General features: G+C 33.0%; 1 protein-coding gene across 1 annotated transcript in view; it reads right to left on the reverse strand.

Moving 5' to 3' along the window:
* Window positions 1–19,023, reverse strand: part of LOC134846698 (uncharacterized) — a 39,359-nt gene extending 20,336 nt beyond the window's left edge. Inside the window, exon 1 of the mRNA XM_063864083.1 lies at window positions 18,919–19,023. The gene's annotated coding sequence lies outside the window, so the exon portion shown is untranslated. The remainder of the gene's footprint in view (window positions 1–18,918) is intronic.
* Window positions 19,024–19,380: the final 357 nt, after the last annotated feature.

The following is a 19,380-nucleotide window of genomic DNA, read 5'->3' on the forward strand; positions in this document are numbered from 1 at the left end:
TGTCTCAAATCAATTTGAATTAGTTTTTGAGCCGGAGGAAATTGCCGCTCACACTCTAATTGAACAAAAATTATCGCACAATTCAATCTGCCATAACTTAACAACCGCCAGAACTATACAAAACAACAAGAGTTGTACAAAAATTGGTGTAAAGTTTTACAGAAATTATCACCTTTAAAATATAATTTTGAATTTGAGCTTAAAAGATCAATAATTTTCAGATGATTAAAAAAAAAATCTTTTTAGCATGGCTCATTCCGTCAAACGTCAAAACTGAATAATTTTGGCAGTTTTATATTGCTCTTTCAAATTGTATCAATTCGAAAGAGCAAAGTTTTTTAAAAGAAAAAACAATACACCGAGCAGAAATAATCTACTTTTTTTTCGAAAGTCGAACCAACAGGAATAGTTAATTTGCTAGCCACGCAAATATGCCTGTTCAAAGTCTGATACTTTAATAGAGCAGCTCTTTGCTGTTAGGGATTTGCACTTCTCGCCCAATCGAGACAGAAGTGAGTTAAAGCACAAAGAATACAAGCACCCTGATTATTGATTAAAAAATTACCCGGGCTAAACGAAACGTCAAACCGTATATTTTTCATTGATGAAAAGTTTCCTGTCATACAATTTCAAATAAATCCATGAGCACAGAAAAAGTATGTGAGTCTCAGTGGCCAAAAATTTCCAAAACATGAATATTTTTCATTTCTATTAATCAAAATTTAGTTTCTATTAATCAAAATTTAGTTCCAAAACATGAATATTTTTCATTAACCAAATTTTTCCAAAACATGAATTTTTTTCATTTCTATTAATCAAAATTTAGTTTCTATTAATCAAAATTTAGTTCCGAAACATGAATATTTTTCATTAACCAAATTTTTCCAAAACATGAATTTTTTTCATTTCTATTAATCAAAAAAAATTGTTTTCCACTCAAAATCAGGTACTTCAAATAATGAACTGGGTTGAGTGATATATCTTAATAAAACCCTTTCAGCCGTGATTCGAACCACATTAAAATTTTTCAAAAGAATTTTCCCAGTGTCAAGAAAAACCAGTTTGAAATTTTTGACTTTTCGTCTTAATTCCAGCGAATAAAGCAAGCAAGCATGCTTACAACAGCCGTGCATGGAGGTCAACCAGGGTAGGCCGTGTCTAATTGGCATATTTTATAACTGCTGCTTCTCTTGTACTCCTTCAGTCTTACTCAAAACGTTTAAATCTCAAATTGTCTGAAAGGTCTCTTCTTATTTGTTTCGATATTTTAGCAAAAAAAAGTGCATCGCCACTTTCACTGCTTTTCGTAATTTAATCTTAGCTGAGAGTTTCCATGCTATTTTGACAGAAATAGACCGGGTAAACATCCTCGCCAAAATGACGTTTCTGGAGAGGGGGGATTTTATTCTGGTTCTAAGGTGGAATTTTCAGCTAATCAGAATTGATCATTTCACTTGCAGCGCACAGCAAAATTGATCCGAATTAAAGACTTGGCTGGTGGAGATCCTAACTTCGTCTTGGTCTATGGGGGGGGGGGGAGAGGCAAAGGATATGAGGTTAATTTGATTCACAGAAACTTTAGTCTGACAAAATTGTAACATTTTTATTCTGTATTTTGCCTCCTATTAACGGATTTGAGAAAAGCTGATCCGATTTAGTAAATCATTACAAAGATACGGTAGAAAGAAAGAAAAAGTGGAATTAATCTAAGTAGAGCTCGTTCGCCCTCTACTTAAGAAGGAAGCGACCAATGGGTTGACATCCTGCGATTCAAATCCCAGTCCAATAAGCTGCTAGTTTTAATTTGCCGGATGAGCCACGAGGGGGTGCTTCCAGCTCAATTAAATGCCCAAAACATTTCCCAGCAAAGTAACTAGCCGGAAGGACAAAAGCCGAACAGGCCTGAAGCATGCAGTAAATCGAGGCTGTTACAGGGTTGTCTAAATTAACCTGAATTTTACGTAAATAACCTTTCATAAAACCTCGACTGATGTTGATAAATGATCTTGACCTTACACTGTCATTTCTTAGATAAGGTATTTTTCCCTCTCAGGCTTCACAAAATAACCAACTCGAAACACTTTTAAAAAACCTAACTTGACTTAACAGCGTACTGTTAAAATGACTAAAAAAACCGACCATGACTTATCAGCAGAAGTTGATTTTCATCAAGAAAAGAGTATAATTAATCTTCTTACTCGTTTTGTCTCGATTACATGCAGTAGTAAACATCTTCTTAACTGTGACAGAAGAAGTCTGAAGATATAATTTCAAAGCCTAAATGCCAATTTCTGAACCATCTCGCTGATTCTACAATTAATGAAAGCGCACTTAATTTTTTTTTGGTTAATAACAAAAAATATACGAAAAGCTAATTTGATGAGGGAAGCTGGAAAACTATTCAATTTAGCAAGTGTGAAAAGATGTTTTAATTCCACCCCTTCGCATTTCCATAACTTAGCAGCGATTTCAACCCTTATTTGCTTTTTCCACGCCTGAATTTTTCCCATAAAACTTATCTGCAATTCGACCCAAATTGGAAAACCGTAGGATTGCAAATCACGCTAAACTGCTTATTTTAGTGTTCAAAATTGGGCAAAAACGTTTTCAGAAGATTAACTCATTGCTATTCTTTTATCATGTTTTCAAAGTAGCCTTTCAAAAGTCCAAATTTAAAAACAGAAATAGAAAAAAAAATCATTTTGCAACTCGTATATTAGGGGCTGAAAAAAAAACGAATTTCTAACAATTCAACTGATGGATCAAAATAAGATTTTGGCTTTAGAAAAAGACGAGGCAAAACATTAGGTTGAGATGAAGATTTAACTATTTAACCGCGGTTTTGAATCAACCGAACAATCACACCCCCCCCCCCCCCCCTAAGTAAAATCTGACCTTACCTTTCCCAAGCGTTTACTACACGCTGGAGTTTTGTGGATATGAATCGAATATACTGTCAAATTATAGTCAGTTTCCATAAAAGTATAAAAATAATCGATTATTATATATCAAAAATTGATTGTAATCCTAATGTTTTTATATCAATGAAATCCTTTATAATCGATTATAATCGATTATACTGGATTTTTTGAGATTTTATTGATAAAATTTGCAAGTTTTGTAAATTTTACAAGTTATATCATTTTCAGTTTAGTGCAGTTGCTCCGGATTACGTTAACGTAATCCGGAGCAACTGCACTAAAATGAAAATGATATAACTTGTAAAGTTTGCAAAACTTGCAAACTTTAACAATAACATCTCAAAAAATCCAGTATAATCGATTATAATCGATTATAAAGGTTTTCCATTATATAAAAATATTACCCGCACTGGAGTTTCGTGAGATCATATCAGCAAGAAACTCAAACAATTGATTTTCCTGACCCATCCAACCATCGAAATGGATTTTTAGGTGATTATTATTGATTAATTTCAAAATTTGAAAACCCCATAAAATCGATTAATTGGACCGTATAATCAATTTTTTATGCCACAAAAATCCATGCAAACTGACTGTTTTTCTGCAAAAAATTGTTTACAACTAAGTTCACTCTTGAAACGTTTGGATGAGAAATTTGCACCTTTACAATTTGTAAAATATCTGATATTCAATATAAAATTCATGTTCTGCAAATTAAGAGACTAAATGATCATGTTCATCTCAGTTTCTATCACTCCCACGATGTTTGATATTCGCCCCTAGTTTCACGCCAGCTCTTCTATTAAAAAACTCAAAAACAATTACCTCCCAGCTTACCATTTCCCCACTCCCAGTGTACTTTTTTACCCTCACCGCTACCCCCATACCTGTTTTTGCATGGATTTTTGTGGCATAAAAAATTGATTATACTGTCAAATTAATCGTTTTTATTGGGTTTTCAAATATTGAAATTAATCAATAATAATCACCTAAAAATCCATTACCATGGTTGGATGGGTCAGGAATATCAATTGTTTGAGTTTCTTGCTGATATGATCTCACGAAACTCCAGTGCGGGTAGTTTTGAAAAAATTTTCTGTATAAAGTATGCATATCATTCAAACGCGCAAACAATTTTTTTTTCATTTTTCGGCGGGATTGCATTTGTATGCTGTTAATTATACAAACTAATTTTTTAATTTAATATTCTGTAACAATACGGCTAATTTCGAAAAAATCTATGCTGTATTTAAAGTTAGCTAATGAATAAACTGTATTTTCCCCTAAATTGATTTGAGAGAGGAAATAGTACGGTTGATCCGTGGGTTTATTTGCTGAGACTTCCAACCACAGTTAGATCTTGTGACAAAGCTTAACATCAGCGCTTATAGCGCCAAGGATTATCAATAACCTCACGAACAAATAAAATGTGAACAATACAATGAAAAAAAAGATAGTTATGCTATTTTCATACAATTTTTTTTTCTGTTGAATTGTATGGATTTATTGTTTGATGAAGATTTTTTCCATTCTTATTGTATGAGAAGTATTTTTTGTCAACCCAGGAAATTTGCATCTTCTACGTAGTTGTAGTAAACTCGGCTAACATATTTCTTCGATCATTTTTCAGCTCCGTTGGAACCGTGGCTTAAACAGCTTCAATTGGATATATCATCAGACTCGGTCTGACATTTCTCTGTGATAGTTAAATGATGCTTGAGAAAAGAGACTTGGTCGGACAATTATTAGGACTAGGTTAACATCTTCCCACCAGAATCCGTTTGGGGGATGTTAACTTGGTTCTAAGTTAGAAAGTTTCAGCCAAATGGAATCGAGCAATTTACATGCAACGCATAGAAAATTTAATGCAAATTTAATGCTGGGGCAGAAGATCTTAACTTGGTCTATCTGGGGAGGTGAGTCTATCAATGAATCTTTTGTTTGATCCATTGATTATTTTTTGTCAGTTTTATCGAAAATAAAACCGGTAACTCGTTTTCAAAAATTTAACCGTTTTACACAATGCTTAATGCTCACAAACTTTAATCTAAAGGGTAATAATATTCAACCTTACGGGTATTTAAAAGAAACTCTATGTAATCTTAGATTTCGGCAAGTTAAAAAAGATTTCAATGCTTTTGCTGACGTTTCAAACATGTCAAGATTCTTCGGAATGTAAAAGTTTGAAAAAATCTTCAAGCATTAGCTTGCTGATTGCTTGCCCCCGCTCAAAAAATTTTAAAGAGTGATGCGAAAATAAATTTTTCGCAAAAATAAAAACCTTGCTAACAAAAGTCATGAAGAGACTAAAAGTTTTGCATCATTAAAGTTTGTTATGATCAATTAGCTGGAACTCGTTCATTATAAAATAAAAATTTTACAGAAACAATTCTTTTCACAAGTATACAAGCCTACTGATTCTACATTTTCGGAGTACAATAAAAAATAAAAAGATTTTTATTTAGAAGCGTAAGCATTTAGTATGTTCCAAATTCTCACAAAAAATCAGGTACCAAAATTATTTAAATTTTATTAATCAAAATAAATTTCAAAAGCTTTTCTAAAAAATTATTTTATTTATCAATATACGTCTGCAAAAACATCACACCAACACAAACATTCCATTTTTCTCATAATGAAGTACCACATACAAAATTTAAATGAATGATATACCGTGATATATCATATGAACACCCTTTTTAGTCATAATTCGAAAGGCATAGAAAAGTAGGAAAAATGTTTCAGAGCAAAAATGGAAGCATCATTTATAGCCATATTTAAATAGTGAATTGCTGTACGCTGTATAAACCTTTTATAGCTTGTTTTGATTCTCTATACAACACTCTTCCTTCAACAATAGGCGCAAAAAACAAAAACTAGATGAAAAAATCAACAACAAAAATTTGGATTTTTTTGTTCCATGCACAGCATCCGACCAATATTTTTTTCTTACCAATTACAAATTTAAGTATGGTGTTTATCTTTCAATTATTCTGAAACTAGTTCGAGTACAATTTTCTTGAAAAGTATTTTATCATCTAAAATATTATAATTTGGTCTATATTCACATGTTTTTATCGACTTGATGAGAAAAAACAATTACAAATCAAATGAAGAAGACATAAAAAAAGTCATACAGAATAGAAAATAGTGTTTTTCAAGGACAGGTTTTGCGCCAATAAAAAAGTCAAACTAATTCATAAAATGATCTCTAGCGACTGGTTCACTTCAGAAAATCAAGAATATTGCTACCTGATAAACAGCCAACTAATGTGGTTCTTAGTTTTTCCACTTACGTTATAATTATAAATAAGATCCTAACACAAAACTAGGTCTAATATTCAATGCAATTTCTGGCATGTCTTAAATTTTCCATTTATAAAAAACTCTAATTTCGGTCATTCAGTTTTGGCAATTCAAAGTAGGTCCATTTTGACCATAAAATCAAACTAATACTTTTTTAAGTTCCAATGCCTCTAGTTAATATGTTGTTAAGATAGACGAGGAAGAAGATTGATTAACATCATTTGGACTGTGGAGAATTGGAAAAAAAATGTCGTCTATGTTTTGGTGTGGATATGTTCTTATTTGTTGAAAAAACCACGTGCCAATAATTTACTAATATATTCAAATTTCATCTGTTTTCATTATTTTATAATAAAAACTAACTCTTTTTTTTCATGATGTCAGTTTCTGATTAGAGCGAAGAGGATAGCAAGGTATTCTCTAAATTTTACTATAAAACAAAATAATACAGCCTGTTGGTCGTTAAAAATCACTCCATAATTGGTTCTTTTTCGGCGTAATTTTCTTGTGAAAATTTAAGTATAACTTGCCGATAGTTTATAAATAATTAAACACAATATGAGCAATTTATTTCACTCAACCTGAATCAAAAGAGCAAAAAGTTTGAAAGCTCCCATAAATAACTTTTTTTTTTATCACAGCCAATATCAGCCTCTCAATCGAAAGGTCGGATGTTCGAGGCCCGCCATGAGACGTGCTCGTTGCTTGAGGGTGAGGCAACATTACCCAGCCCAGAAAAAATTGCATGTAGTTCTTAAGCAGGGGCACAACAGTGGTTCGCCGTGATGAGCTGTACAGCTCGTATGTTGGTCCTATCCCTCGTGGATATATGATCTTTACGAGAATGCATATTTTTGTCAAATTTAACCGCTTATCGGTTATTGAAATTGTATTCATAATATTCTGCGAAATGTTTTTTTATTGCATTTTTGATTTTTTGATTGTATTCGTTCAAATTACACAGAAAAAAATTCTTTTGGAGAACAAAATTCTTGTGTTAAGAACGAGCTTTAATGGATGACTATTGCTTTTTTTCCTTTAGTTTCGCTTTTATTTTCGACTTGAATTTTTTTTTCTCAGTGTATTTTTACCGGGCAATATTTAATTTATTAACAAGTAATTACCGAAAAAGCTTTTTATATAGTCTAAAAAATACTGATGCAATCAACTGAAAATGACAAAAAAATTACCTGTGTTTGTTTTTTCTGAAGTTATGGGGTTTTAAGAAAGCGAGCAATTAGCCTTATTCACGATTAATCTCTCAACTACTTGTGATAACTTTGAACTGAAGAAGCTCAAAAATTATTTTAGACAAACTAATTGGTCCAGAGAAGGCGTTACTAGATGGAGAAAGAAAACGTTGAATTAGACCTCGAGTGCGGGGGAATAAAGAGTTCGAATAATAGAATGAATTTTAAAAATAACCATAAAGGCTGCAAAAACCATAAAGGCATATTTTTGCTTAATATTTCTTCCGACCCCCCGATGAAAGTTAGAAAAATCTATACTTGAGTTTTTTTTACTTTGGCCAATTTCTAAAAAAAAACAACATGCGTGCGGGGAAAAAATACGCGCCCCGTCATTATTTTAAAGTGGCCCCGGGGTGATTAAAACTCGCCATCTTAGAACTTTTCTTATGAGAATGTTACAACGTATTATAAACTTGGACTCTAAATTGTTACAACATAGGGACTTGTACATATGAAAAAAGCTGTAAGATAGTGATTTTCGTTCAAGAAAGTTGTAAGATAGGAATTTTGCCTACAATTTTGTTTTTTCAAATAATTCTGCAAGACAAAATGAAAGTAATCAAACTCAATTCCCCCAAAAATTATAGTCGCTTTTGATCCATTTATAAAAAATTTTTAACTACATAGTGGAGAAAGTTGATGTAAATAATTCCAATTAATTTTTTTTCTGCCAGTACGGTACACAACCACATTAAAAATGTTTTCGGCGACTTTCATGAATTTTCGGTAGAATTGCTATCTTAGAACTTTTTTATCATAAAATTGTAATATAGCAAAAATTGTCTAAAATTGTTATTAAAATTTCTAAAATAGGGGAATTTTTGTAGTATGGTCAAACCGGGGCTCTACTGTGGCTCTGAAACGAGTCCATGTAAACTGCTTGTAAAAGACTCTGATACTAAAAACATTACGCAAATTATTCATGTGTCGCAATTTATCACGCACTACAAAACCGTTGCAAACTGATATGAGGAAAGCTAATTGGTCGTCTAATTAGAATTTTTGTAGTATGGTCAAACCGGGGCTCTACTGTGGCTCTGAAACGAGTCCATGTAAACTGTTTGTAAAAGACTCTGATACTAAAAACATTACGCAAGTTATTCATGTGTGGCAATTTATCACGCACTAGAAAACCGTTGCAAACTGATATGAGGAAAGCTAATTGGTCGTCTAATTAGGTCGTCTTGGTCGTCCATAAAATATCTGACCAAAATTCATAAATTGTTGATATGTTATTTACCAAAAGATAGTCAAGACCAATTGAAGGGCATTCGGAGTTTTCAGGGCTATGCAATGATAAGCAAGCAGTCTTGCTTTATGTTTTATGTGCCTTTATTGAAATATCCCGGAATGAAGATTGACCAAAAATGCGTATGATACAATTTTCAGATATGGAGAAATGCTTGCCATACATTTTCGTACAATTCCATTTGTAGAAATGTTAAGCCAAAACTATATCATAAACAATTTGCAAAATGGAACTTGTATAATCAACGTTTTTCTATATACAAAAAAAATTATGACAAGCATTTTTCCTTACAAAAAAGTAGTCCAGCTCTGATTTATGTTTTTATACGAAAGCACAACAACCAAGGTTCTTTCTTTTTCTTAAAAAACCATATGTTAAGTGGCAAGTGTCGATATGTGAACTGCAGAAACAAAGGTGAACTTCATTTGAATTGCCAAGAAAGTGGATGGAAGTAAATTTACCCAGAAGTATAAAGAGATAACATAAAATTTTTTATTCATGTCTAGAAATTGTTACTCCAAAAAGCTCGGTGGTTAAAAATTGTTGTCTGTTAAAATTTATCTCTTTATTTGAAAGCACTCAATTTTAATTCATGGTCAGTTTTGATTCATTTATACAAACATTTCACGCTGGACTACATTAAAGACAAAATGGCCAAATTTTTGCAAGCAAATTTATTTTTCTGACAAATAAAGTTAATAAATGGTCAGAGTCGATGTTGACAAAAGTAACAAAAGCTTCTAAGTAAAAAATGAATAAAAAGCTGTTCATGGAGGCAGGCTGAAAAAATCACGGTCAGAGAAACAGACATTGTAACAGTATGAAATTTTGACATCCTTAACTCATTATCATAAAAAGAACCCGGTATTTTAGTCTGATGAACTTTTCAATTAGAAAAATTATCAGATTACAAACAACGGGTTTTTGTTTTGACTTTTCAAAAAGTTCAGGATTATGTATGCTCGGGCTGTTTTTTTTTTACTAAGATCAATTTCCAAAAAAAATTCTCTAGGGGGATCAATCCCTAGATCTCAGTGAGCTCAACCGGTTGCGTGCACGATTAAAATTGTCTGCCTCACGTCTACCTAAACTGCTCAGTTCATAGGTTGATTTTGAAAGTGTAACACAAATTGGCCTTGTTAACGAAAATTTCAACAATAAAAACTTGATCTTAGCAGCCCCAAGGTTATAGTTTGTGAATATTTCTTATACCAAAATTTTTTAAGGCTTCGCCCTCATACGAGCAGTCTTGATTATAAAGACAAAAGAAGGATGCCAAAATTTCATACTCTAACGATGTCTCTTTTTATTTATTGTTCCGTTCAAAACAAAAATAGCAACAAATTTTACTACTAAAACGCGTTGCTCAATCGATTTTTTAATTACAATTTATTTTGAACCATTCACATGCGAGCGGCCTCTTTTCTGTTCTCATAAGTTTAGTCTTAAAATTTCGGGCCAAATGTAAGAAAATCTTTATGTGGAAACTGATTTGATCTTGACACGGTCTGCAAGGAAATAGCTGAAGGAATATTCACACGGACACATGGTTGAAGAAGTTCCTTCAATTTATAATTTCATTACGAGGCAAAACTTTATATTTTCTAACTTTAAGGTGAATCTGAACTTAGGCTGAACAATACCGTGTCGTAAAACGCGCAACAGGGCTACTTTCAATTGTTGTTTATTTGCTGTCAATTGTAGCGAGTTTACCCTAATATTTTAAAAAATGACATTCCTTCCCCGTCAGCATGGTTTGACCTCCATGAACTGAAAATGGTTATTGAGCTTTTCAAACAATTAAATCTTTGAAATTGTTTTCAGCCCATCACAGATTGTTGAAAAACACTTTTCGTTGATAGTTAGAGGCCTAAGGAAATTGACATATTAGATCAAGCTCAACTATAAATTGCGTAGCCACTTTCAACAGTCTTTGCTTCGATTTTAGCCGCCGTTAGGTGTCTTTTTTAATCTTGAGTCCTCGGACTATCAAATGTCTAAGATTATCAGGCTACAAACAAGTGAGTTATAGAAAAATAAAAAGAGTCAAAAATTTATACTGTTGCAGTGTCTATTTCTGTTATCCAATTTCGCCCAAACCAAAAATAGCTACAAAAACTTCTTTCACTTGATTTTTGCATGTTATAATTTTGAAAACTAATTTGTGTATAAATTTTTAATTTCAAAAAACTTGCAAAATATGTTTTGTCCGAATTTTTTCAGATTGAAAATTGTGAATAATTTATTGTTTTATACCAAAGACTTTGTTCGCTTCTCATTATTTTACAATTTAACAAACATATTTTGGCTACCTCATTTTTCATCAAAGCTCAAATTTGGCGCTTTTTTTGAATTTTCCTCATTAAAATAGTGAGGGGGGGGGGGAATTTTACGAAGTATTTTTTAACATTAATTGAAAAATTATTGCGACATCTTTCTGAATGACGAAGTCACAATTATTAGAGGATTTGAGAGCTCTAGGTGTCTTATTCTCAAGGAACTTGGTTGTTTTCACAGGACCACTCTATCATAGTTGTACCAAGCTTTCAGTAAATTAATCTTTTAATCACTTTAGATTTTCTGATCCATTCACCATGGTAAAGTCCTTCCACGCTTAATCTGCAATTGCTTTTCACTCGAGTTGGCTCTTAATTGGTCACGTTTTAGCTATTTGCAGCTTAGTTATCAGTCTAGCAAACAAGCTGCGAAATCCGCTTACAATTTGCCAAATCTAAGTAAAACTGATGATTCCGCTGCAAATCTACGTAATCCACATACAAATGGCGAACACGCTAGCAATTGAGGAACCTGCACTATCCTGCTATGTTTCTTCATTGCAGTTTCCGGGACATAAAAAAAAATCAGAAAAAGTCAGAAAAAGTCTCCAATATTAGTTTGTGGATTCCGACAGCCGAATTCCGACGCCGATAAAACTCTGACATCTTTAAAACTTTGCTTTCCAAAAACACGCACAAACCAAACTGTAAGTTTGTTCAAACCGACCTAATTATCTTTTCAATCAGCTTAGCACAAAAAATCTTGCCGCGTTAGTTTTTTTTTCAGTTCGATTACCTGCATTTTTCTATTACATTTTTATCTTTTGACTACCAATTATTGCATTGCAATTGTTTCCCCTCAGAGTGTTTTATAACAAAAATCAGTGTAAACAAAAAAAATGTTTTTCTGTTCAAATTTACGAAGTAAAATCTCAACAGCAGAAAATCGTAAAATATGATTTTCAGTGCAGTATGTTGGGCGGCAAATGCTGATTCAAGCGGGAAACTTTTCTCTTTTCAAAAAATGTACCTCTTTGATTGTATCTGCTTTAGCTAACAGTCACTTGCTGTCATTTGTAGCCAATTTTGTTAAAAATCTAAACAATTAACAATTTTTTCTGGTCAGCCAGGTTTGGACTGAAAATATTTGTCATACTTTTCAATAAAAGAAGTCTTTGGAAAACACTATCATGCCCTTTCCGTTTTGAAGAAGCAGTTCTCAATGAAAAATTAAGTGTACAAAAATGACACATCCAATCAAACTGAACTCAAGGTTTCTTAATTAGATTAACAATATTTGATTTTGGACATTTGCGTCGGTTCCTGTCTTGGTTAAGTTAACGCTCTGCTGAGTTTTGGTTGTGCACTTTGAGCAGTTTTTTGTCGTTGTAGAGAGTTGAATGATGCTTTTCTCCGCATTCGTATGGAGTGCAGTGCAATTATCAGATCTGTGTTGGCGTAAGCAGTTGAACGAGAACAAATCATCTAACAAGACTGCTCGTATATCAGGGCAAAGCCCTGAACTTTCGACTGTCCCTTAATTCATATCGAATAGTTTTTGGGAAAATAAGTTATAGAAAACCTATACATTTTGGACAATATCAAAGTGTAAAATAATGCGTCGAACTAAATTGATACGACCAATTGGCTAGCCTCAATTCAATTCGGAACGATTTTGTTGTGCGGGATAATTCGCCACGCATGAATAATTCGCATTTTTCTCTCGGCATTCTGAATAAAATCTTCAAAGCGCGCATAATTTAGTCCAAAATATGCCAAGTTTGGCAATTTTTAAATCCCCAGAACTTTACAAAAAAAATTGGAGCTGAAATACCTTTTTATATTTGAACTCAGGAAGTCGATATCTTCAATGGGGTTCAAGAAATATTTGTTGAAAATTGTTATTTAGATCGGTAAAAATTGACTGAATAAAAAACCACACTGAGCATAAATATTCCGTTTTCTTCAAAAGTCGAATTAATAATTAACTCTAAGCGTTGTTCTACGTGTATCCTCAGAAATTCCTGACAACTGTCCATTTATTGCGCTTCGTTATCGATCTGGAATGTATAGTATAGCGCTAGTTTTGTCGCTCCCTGACAATTATTTGTTGCTTTGCTTGCATTACGACGTACTTTGATCAAGTTGATTGTCCAAAAACAGTTGTTTGTTAGCTTTTTAATTTTGTGCTAGTGGGGTTGAAAGCGACGATGAAAAATCCCAGTTTTCCAGTGCTCGCAAATAGTTGTTTAAGAACTAATTGATAGCCTATAGTGTAACGTTTTCAAGGACAGACTGGACGCAGTTACACCCTCAAGTCATTTTTTGTGTCAGAAAAAAGTTCAGAAAAAAAATTGGCGTGCAACGTTGGAAATAAGTAAAAGTCTAACCTAGATCATGAACGAGTCAGCATTCCACATTTGATAGCCGTACACGTTTTAACAAACATTCACATCATAATTAATTTCGTTCTTGCTGAATTATATCTTCTTTTCCGGCAAAACAAATGTAAAATAGGCGAAAAAGGTAAGCAATTGTTGAAAATAAGGAGAAAACTTTGACGTTTATAAAAGAAATAGAGGTCACTTAAATCCCAAAGTTGTCTGAAAGCGTTCCGAAAGCTAAAAAAAACTCAAGTTAATAAATTGGCACTGATTATGTTATCAGACTGAAACCAATCGAACTTTATATTTTTCTCGAGCTAACCTTTTTAACTTATCAATCTGAAATACTGTTGCGATTGTGGTGATATCGTTTTGTTGTTTTTTAAATGGAATCGTCCAAAACCATAAAATGCTAAAAGGCCAGTGGAAATTGTTCGGTTGATTGACTAGGAATCTTTGAAGACATACAACCAACGCGTTTTCATATTTTTTGTGTTGAAGGCGCGCTTTCTTGTACGCTTCACCAGATGACGAGTGTTATCTCACATTTTCGCTTTTTCTTACCTTTTTGTTTGTCTTTGTTTGTTTCTGCTACGCAGGTGTGACGGAGGTCGAGAAAAACATGGAACTGTGCACAATGCTATGATTAATAGGTAATCAGAGTCATTATTCTGAAGTCACAGCGACAATCTCGGTTTACAGGGAGGGAATTTTTGAATTTTCTTTCAAAAATTGAAATAAAATAACACTTAACAATCTACTTGCAGTACATGTAAGCAAACAAACACCACCTTTGCTCAGGTGAGATTATGGCTGAAATTAACCAGCTGTAAATCTTCAAATCGTTTTTATAGAGTGTTTTAATACACGATATTATGCAGTAAAACTTGAAAGATTCAATGCTTTTTGGGTAAATTTTTGTGGGCGGACTGAATTAAAACTGCTGCATTTGAAGTATGAATACTTTAAATACTTGAAAATCAAACAATTTCAATTTTGTACGAAAAGCAGAAATTTACTGGAGTGAAATGAATATAAAAAGCTTGATGCAAAATTTTTCCGCCTTTTCTTCAAATTATTGATTTATTTTTAATGGAACTACACAGCAAGTCAATAGCTGTTGACAATAATTATTTAAATTTTAAGGAAATTTTTCTCTGACTCTGATCAAAGCAATGGGTTGACGCAATGACAAGTCTGACCTGATAGTTTTTGAACAATATTGTCAGATCTTCAAACATGTTTTTGATGGAATTAGGCCAAGTGTCGCTTGTGCTGAAAAAGAAGGAAAGTATGCCAAGATGTTGATAAGCTTATTGATACATCCAAAAAACAAAAAGGTTCAATTGAATTAATCTAATCAGACTGTTTTTGGGCACCAGGTAACAATTTCATCAGAAGTCTGTATTCATACATCGAATTATTTTCTGGCGCATCAAACAAGCTCTTTGAATCTACAAGGATATACAACAATGAAGTTCAAGAAATAATTAATCGGATTTTTTATTATGGCAAAAGAAATCATTGAATGCACAAGGGAATATATTGTAAGAAGCTAAAATAAAGATGATGATTAGGCTCAGTTTAAAAAAGGGGAGTTTTTAGGGTTGCTACGAAACAGTCTGGATATGAATTTGTATCTAATCTATCTGATTATGAGGAAGAAATTGATTCGTAAAAGGCTATTCATTTGAATCATTCTTTATCCCGGAGCGAGTAACTATATAATCATCACCATTTGAGTTTAAAGGCTGATATCTAATTTCAGCGCCATCGCAAGCTGCAAAAAGCATAAATATGGCTCAAGATGACTGCAAAACATGAAGTCAACGACTGGCGGCTGTTTGAAGTTAAGTTATCGGCTAATTTGATCATCTCAGTTTGGCTACTCTATGAGAACCAGGTTGACGCAATTAAATCTGTGCAGTTTTTTATTAGAAAATTGACAAAACCGACTCCACGCCAGAGGGATCCAAGAAAAGTCAAAACGTTGTTACAAAAAAAAAGAATTAACTTTGGTTGATAAGCGATGTCCAATTCAGATTTGATCAGAAAACATGAAAACAACATTCTTTCAAAAAGTTTTATGCGCACATCCAAGTGCAGATTTAGGGGTTGACATTTCACTAATGTCATAAATTAAAAAGCTGTTTTTTAATCAGTTACTTAAAAACATCAAAAACATCGCCCCCCCCTCCCTCAGGGATTCGACCCCCTTTGTACTATTTTGAGATATCAATTTTTGCTGACGGACCCTAAAATTTTTCTAAAAACGCCTTTGGCGCCAATATATACTAATTTGGAGGGGGGGAGTGCGCGCCAAAAAAACACGATTTTTTGGTCAACATTTTCCAAAAAGTACCTAAAACGCCTTTTTTGCCCGGTTTTTTTTTCAAGTTTTGCCTGCGGCGCAGAAATTTTTGGAATGGGTTCATTTGAGTCAATGACGGACTTTACAGGTTTTGCAGAAAAATTTTGAGCGTTATGACTTTTGGGGCTATGATACCTAGTGTATCAAATACCCTTGCAGCAGTAGAAAATTTTTTATCCAATGTCATTTTAGTTGCAAAATTTGCCCTGGTTGCCTATTGCACGAAAACTTTGCTGGCAGTGCTCCCTTAACGCGTAGGTCCCGATAAAATGTCCCGATAATCTGTGGAGAATCCATGTACTATCCATGAGTAAATAAGGTAGCGTGAGTTAAATGTGAACTTGATAGTTTGAAGCCTCCCTGTGTATCAGAAGAATCAACCGCTTCATGTGGTGCAGTGCTGATTTAATTTAACCGGACAAAACGCGTTAAACTTGAAATTTAAAACGCGTTTTTCTCAAATCTCAAGGTGAAAACTTATAAAGACAAGACTTGCTTAAACTTTTAGCAGAATTAATAAGGTGTAATTTGTTTCGCGAAATTCGGGCCCAAAATTTTACCCCAAAAATGGGTCATTTTGGCTTTTCTTAGTTAATCAAAAATTACGCCAAAAATACCCAGTCGATCACAGACAAAATTATATCAAAGTGAGCCCCTTACGTAGGCGAACAATATTTAAGGAGGGTATTTTCTCCAAAAAAAAATTGCAAATCATTTAAAAATGGTTTCTAAATAAACGTTGGTATTTTATATAAAAAAACGAATTTTTTTGTCTATCAAACAAAAATAAATTAACTTATACAATGTATTGGAGAATATACCCTTCTTAAAGTTTGTTGGGCTATGTAAGGGGCTCACTTTGATATAATTATGTCTGTGATCAACTGGGTATTTTTGGCGTAATTTTTGATTAACTAAGAAAAACCAAAATGATCGATTTTTGGGGTAAAATTTCGGGCCCGAATTTCGCAAAACAAATTACACCATATTAATTCTGCTAAAAATTTAAGCAAGTTTTGTGTTCATAAGTTTTCACCTGAACTCAACCCAATTTGAGAACAACGTGTTTCAAATTTCAAGTTTAACGCGTTTTGCGCGGTTAATTTAAATCAGCACTGTATGCTGAATGAATAAACAAACTGGTCAAAAGAACGAACTTGTTTACAGTCTTTAATAGCTGTTAGGGGGGTTGAGAAATTAGACGATAAGCAAATTAGAGGGAGGTACTTAAAAGGAATATAGACGGCTCTGCAAAACTGCAATTGTGAGAAAATAGACGAAAGTGAGAGAAATTAAATTGTTTGCAGACAAGCTGCGCGAGAAAAAAAAATTATTTGTTGACAGCAGTTAAATTTTACAAGTCAATCATGCATAATTTGTTCAAATCAAAACTCTCTTGTAGTATTCGGATTTGACATTTTTTTGATCATTTAAACTAATTGTTTTGATAGGTATTGACATTTTATGTTCTTTTTGTATTTGTGAAACTTGACTCTTAAGAAAAATTTTTTGGCCCTTTCCTCTTCATAGCTTTTTCGTCTAAAATGCCAGATCTGTAAAAAATAACTTCCGTCTAATTTCGTTTTTGTTGCATCCGTGTAATTTGCTTATCGTCTAATTTCCTAGGCCCCAGCTGTTAGGTCACACAAAAGCTGCTAAATACACTGTAAACAAGCCCGATAATTCTCAAAAATTACCTGACAGCTTCTTTATGACCGAATTTGTTAATAAGTGACATGATATTTGAAGGGATAAATTCTTCTAAGTAACCAAAGCCAACAAACATGGAGGCTTCGACTTGAAAAGTTCGTATTCGTTTCGCGCTAATTAACTATCCCATATCGGGAGAAAAAAAACGCATTTTTTGCTTTCGTAGGCAATCGAAGTTGGATGTTTTACAGCAAAGTTATGGTAATGCAGAGAGTATTGGAACTGTTTGTTACCATTTCTTGTTGGGCAGGTTTAAACATTACAAAAATTAACGCAAAACGTACCAAAAAAGGAAACATCTAAAATATAAAACAATATCACCATTCAATTTTTTGTTGTCCCATTTTTCGTGTTAAAAATTGAAGTTCAAGTTTGATTTTTTTTGTTAAAATGACTCAAAAATCTGAAATTTGATTATCTTTGTTTGGTAGTTTCATGTTTTTGGTAGGTTCATCAATTTTGTACCGAAAAGCTATTAATAATTTGATCTAAGTTTTTCCAAACAGCTGAATTTGATTTCAATTTTTGCAAAAATTTTTTCCTTTTGCACCTTCTATTGAGAAACCTATGTAGTTTTTGGATTTTGGACTCGTTTTGTAAGGTCTAGTAAAGTTCATTTTTTTGCCACAAACAATTATCAAAAACGACCCGCAACACAAGACCAAAAATTACTAAAAATACAACATTTTGTACAAGAAGACCATCAAGTTCCATCTACCAAGTTGTTCGATAGAAGTGCAGGAGCGGCCATAATAATCGATTCCAGGGAGAGCAATAGTTTTTAGTTTTGGATGAGCTGATTATACAAATGAAATTAGTATAAAATTTTCGAGACTAGATTTGTACGCGATTTTGGTTCAGTTTTTTTTCTACTTTATTCTCAGATTTTGGCGACCAAAATTCGGTAAATCCAGTCTTTTGCAATTCCGTCTCAGTTTGTCGCTCTTTTACTATGCTGGACTGTGCTTATTGGGTCTGTTTAGGGTATGCCGCGACTCCCCCAAAGAAGAGGTAGCTTTTTCCCATTTTGTTTCAGTGTAAGTCACGTATTTTTCAACTTTCATGAAAAATTGGCTAACCTATATTGATTTCGGCAATGACAGCTCCTTTTTTCTATCTATTCTTCTGCGAGTTAGGACTAACAGTGTCTAATTAGGCTCAAAACAAACTTCGGATCTGCATAACAATCCCTCCTTTCGAGAAAGGGGGACTGTTTATTAGACTAAGTTTGTAGATTTTTCGATCAATCACTGCAGCAAAATTAGCATTCTCAACAGAATAGCGCTAATATACAGTATTTTAAAATCGGGGTGGAGATTCTTAAGCAGATAGCATAGGGGGAGGGAGAGAGATTGTTAAGTAGATCCCAAACTTGTGACAATTGGTCAGCTAACATTTGAATAACTTCTCTTTTTACATAGAAATTTAACGCCATTGTATGTTTGATTTACCTGCGATATCAGATTGTCGTCCTTTCAAATAAAAGAAAGGTTTGTGGCTTCGTTAACGATAACTCTAGTTGGAAAGAAGGTTGGAGCGAATTTTTCTAATTAAACTAAAAAAACGTTAGCAAGAAAATATATCAAACACAAAACAATTTTTTTTATAAGGAATTGAAAATTTAGAAGTATAATTGGACATAATTGTAATTAAAAAACATATTATTTAAGATTTTGATTGATGTTTATTTAATTCACAATTAGCGGAAGATCGAATTTTGACAAATTTTATTTTAGTCGACAGCAAAATATTTAATACCCCTGCTTGAGATCGTGAAAATGCAAAACGTACCGCGAAAAGAAAATTAAGTCAAGGAAATTAAAACCCACTTTTCATCATTTTTTAAAAAAAGTTTCAAGTTTCTGTGACAATGTTTTAGTATTCCACAATGTCATACAATAAAATATAAATTT

This window comes from Symsagittifera roscoffensis, chromosome 5 (genome assembly GCF_963678635.1).
Source record: "Symsagittifera roscoffensis chromosome 5, txSymRosc1.1, whole genome shotgun sequence".
Lineage (NCBI taxonomy): Eukaryota > Metazoa > Xenacoelomorpha > Acoela > Convolutidae > Symsagittifera > Symsagittifera roscoffensis.